A 4,056-nucleotide genomic window follows, 5' to 3' on the forward strand; every position below is an offset into this window, starting at 1 on the left:
TGTCATGGGGGATTTGTATGGAGCACTTTTTACGGTGTATTCTTGATTAAAGACTTTAAAGTGATATTTTGTCATTTGTCAGTGGAACACACGAGCTGGACATAGTCATGCCATCACATTCACTCTTAACAGTCTGTGACCCTTTGTTATGAATGCAGCTTTTCTAATTCTGCATCGCTGGCCCCTGTGATCAGATTTAATCTATCTCTGCTGCTCAGTTAGACAGAAATGGATTTGTCAAGCCTGCTAATGCAGCCTGTGCTCCTTAAACCATCTCCTCGACCCCCCACCTCCATCCTTCTACAGCCCATCATGACGTGTAAAGATTGAAAAGCAATCCAGAGCCACTCTACAAATTACAGAGTATCAGGAACTGAAGCAAAGCTGCCCTTTAGTGCCATTCTCAGGTTCAGAGCAGCAAGATGAGATTTGATGGGGTACAGCAAGAAGTTTCATCTGTTTGTTAAACAAACTGATTGTGGTGGTCACACGATCCAAGACAGGCTTTTAAAAGACTAATGATAGATGATTAAAGGGCTGCTGTAAGTTCAGATCATCAAGTGACAAATCCAATCTGGTTCATAAGGATAAAGAGACTATATTCTTTCCTCAGACCACAGTGGATTACCAAACAAATGAGGAAATTTAGATTTTTATTGCAAGATTGTCATAAAGGTTGTGGCCTTGATCACGGGTTTAATCTTCCACATTTAGTTCTGCGATAGTGAAATGAACTAGCTTTCGAGTTTTTCTGAAGAGCAGGCTTGACCTTGGGTCATCAGGGAGGGATTACATTGCTGTAATCTGTTCCTCTCAATGAAGATGACCGTAAGTTATTACAATGATTTTAATTTTAACTTTCACAAAGGATTACTCTATCAGGAAATCAAAAACGCTCACTCCGTGCACTTTAATATTATGTAACAGGGATTATTATCTGAACAAGACAATGTGTTCTTCTATGTACGTTGTATGCTTGAAACATATGCTTTCACGTCTGGTTTTGGCTTCAAGTTTACAGATTAGACTGTCATCAATGTCTATATGAGCCATTCATACCGGTCTAGTTGATTGACTATTGTTAGATGTCTATCCAATTTCTTTTTATGTATGTTTACAACCGGCTACAGTTGTGAATAGTAAACTCTGCTGTTTTCCACTGGGTGAGACTTCTAGACGCCTTTAATAACAAATGCATTGAGAACAAATACTTAAATGAATGGATTCAGTCTTACTACCCAGTTTCTGTGAGTGCATCTTTCTTGTGCTCTGTCCCCACAGATGTATATGACACTTTACATCAAGCTAGCTGTTATCTTTGGGGGATCAAATTTGCTGACCCATCCTTCCAAAGGGTAGCAGGGGGATTATTTGGGCTCAGCTCTGTTCTTCAACTGCTGCAAGAATACAAATCATGAGCTGTGTTCACAACATTTATTCAGTTATTAAACCATTTATTTAGACATGATGGGAAAGGCAAGTCTGGAAACATTCCTTTAAAATGCTGTGCTGTTTTTAATCTGCTGTTGATCATTGTTACGATAACCAGCGATCGTTCTCCGGAGATTGCTGGTTTCCACTATACTTGAACTTCACTTCCGCATTTCCCAGGACTACATATTCATACATGCACTTCTTCCAAACACGCACGCCTGGTCATTCATCTATCCTGATTGCAATCACCAGCTGAACCTTGTCACAGACTGATATCACAGCATTCATAAGCCTCTCTTTCACCCATCTTGTTTGCTTTCAAGTGACATTACAACGCGTTTCCCTGTCTTGTTTCGCCGAGTTAGACCTTAGCCTTGTATTCACTGTTCTCCTGTTTAGCCGCCTGCCTTGACCTGTTGCCTGTTAATATGACTACGATTCTGGACTGCCTGCATATACCTGTTAACACCTGATTTGACCACTGCTTGCTTGACGACATTGAATAAACCTGCATATTGGATCTTACCTTCTGTTGTTAGTGTCACTCTCCCCAACGTTACAATCATACTGTCAAACAAACTATGGCTGGCTGCACTTCACAAAACTATTCGAAAAGAAGCTATGAAAATCTACTGTCCCACAATCTCCTGCACTGTCATAATAAATCATGAGGGGGTTGGGTCTCTCCACACCACCATTGTGCAGCATCCACTTGGATGATGCAACGGCAGCCAGAGGACATGGCACCACCACTTACCACACACTAGACTAGACAATGATACAGCCAATTCAGTCGATAGGGATGATTGGGAGGCCAAGATAAGTAAGGGCTGATTAAGTGAATTTGGCCAGGACACCGAGGTTACACCCCGACTCTTTATGAGAAATGCCATGGTATTTTTTAGGACCACAGAGAGTCAGGACCTCAGTTTTAACATCTGATCCAAAAGACAGCACTCACTGACAGTGTAGCATCCCCTTCACTTTTACTGGGCATTAGGACTCACACAGACCACAGGTTGAGCAGCTGTAGTGTGTGTGTGTGTGTGTGTGTGTGTGTGTGTGTGTGTGTGTGTGTGTGTGCGTGTGTGTGTGTGTGTGTGTGTGTGTGTGTCCAGTACTGGGTTGCAGCTGGAAGGGAATCCTCTGTGTAAAACAGATGCTGGATAAGTTGGCAGTTCATTCCACTGTGGCAACCCCTGATTAATAAAGGAATTAAGCTGAAGGAAAAGCAATTAATGAATGAATTTGTTAATAAACAAATGCGTTGTTAATGCATGAACATGTACAATGTGATATTTGGTTGTAGACATTTTATAATGAGAATGACTGATTGTTAGTTGCTAGGTTACTGTTCTCTACTGTAATTGGCCACTTTGTTTGAAATTCCATTAAAAACAAAAAGACCTCCTCTGTTGCTGCCTCACAATATTTTGGCTGGGGCTGTGTTGATTTGCATGGACTAAAACGGCTCACAGACACAGATTGTTCCTTGTTTTTCTTCTTTACAACAAACAGAATTGCAAGAGCATGTAGTCCTACGGCGATTCTCCTCATGATTTGGATTTCACAAAGATTCTTGCTGTGACACAACTGTCATCTTTGGCACTGCAAAACATTTTTCTTTAAAGGGATATGTTGGCTGTACGAGAAACTGTAGACACATTAATGACAAAATTATTAAAAGCATAACATCGGCTATATAAACTGTGGCAATTTGTGAGTAGTGAGAAAATGATACAACTGGCAGTCATTCATTACATTGCTTGACCAGACAATAGGACCAGACCTATTAGGTTGTGCTGTTATTTTGGCAAAGTAAACATTTTGTCTCCCTCTAGTGGTACTGTTCAATTCTGACTATAATTTAACTCAACAGTTTTTTTTTTTTTGGTTGAAAACCAAAAGCTTTGTAAATAAAAACGAGGTAGCAAGCAATAAATAAAATTTAATGCTTTTAAAAAAAATCTTAATGCTTATTAATAGAATATCTGTCTTTTTTCCCATTGACTCTGATGGTAAGTACGTCAATAATCTGCGAGCAAAAATAAGATTTTAATACCCATCACCAGACGTTCTTATGATGAATAAATTATAATAATATGTAATTAAATCAACATGCGCACAGCAGTATCATCGCCTTTAAGTGAAAAATATCTAGCAAAATATTATGTACTGTCATCATGGAAAAGATTTTTTTAAAATCATTTATTAGAAATGAATTATTAAAACCATTATGTTTAGAAATGTGTTTCAACAAATCTTGTTTCCATTAAAAAAAATAAACAAAAATAAAAAAATTATATATATATATATATATATATATATATATATATATATATATATATATATATATATATATATATAATAATTAATAATATATATATATATATATATATATATATATATATATATATATATATATATATATATATATATATATATATATATATATATATATATGAAGCACAATCATTGTACAGTGCTCTCTTTCACTCACATTCATTGTAATTCCTGCTACATCTTGATTACAGAAGACTGGCCGGGCATTTGTGCATTTTGGCGGGTTTTGGGCGCTATACTTTTTGGGCTGGAATCAGTCAGCTACATCTGGCGACGTGC

This window comes from Danio rerio, chromosome 5 (assembly GCF_049306965.1).
Source record: "Danio rerio strain Tuebingen ecotype United States chromosome 5, GRCz12tu, whole genome shotgun sequence".
In the NCBI taxonomy this organism is placed as follows: domain Eukaryota; kingdom Metazoa; phylum Chordata; class Actinopteri; order Cypriniformes; family Danionidae; genus Danio; species Danio rerio.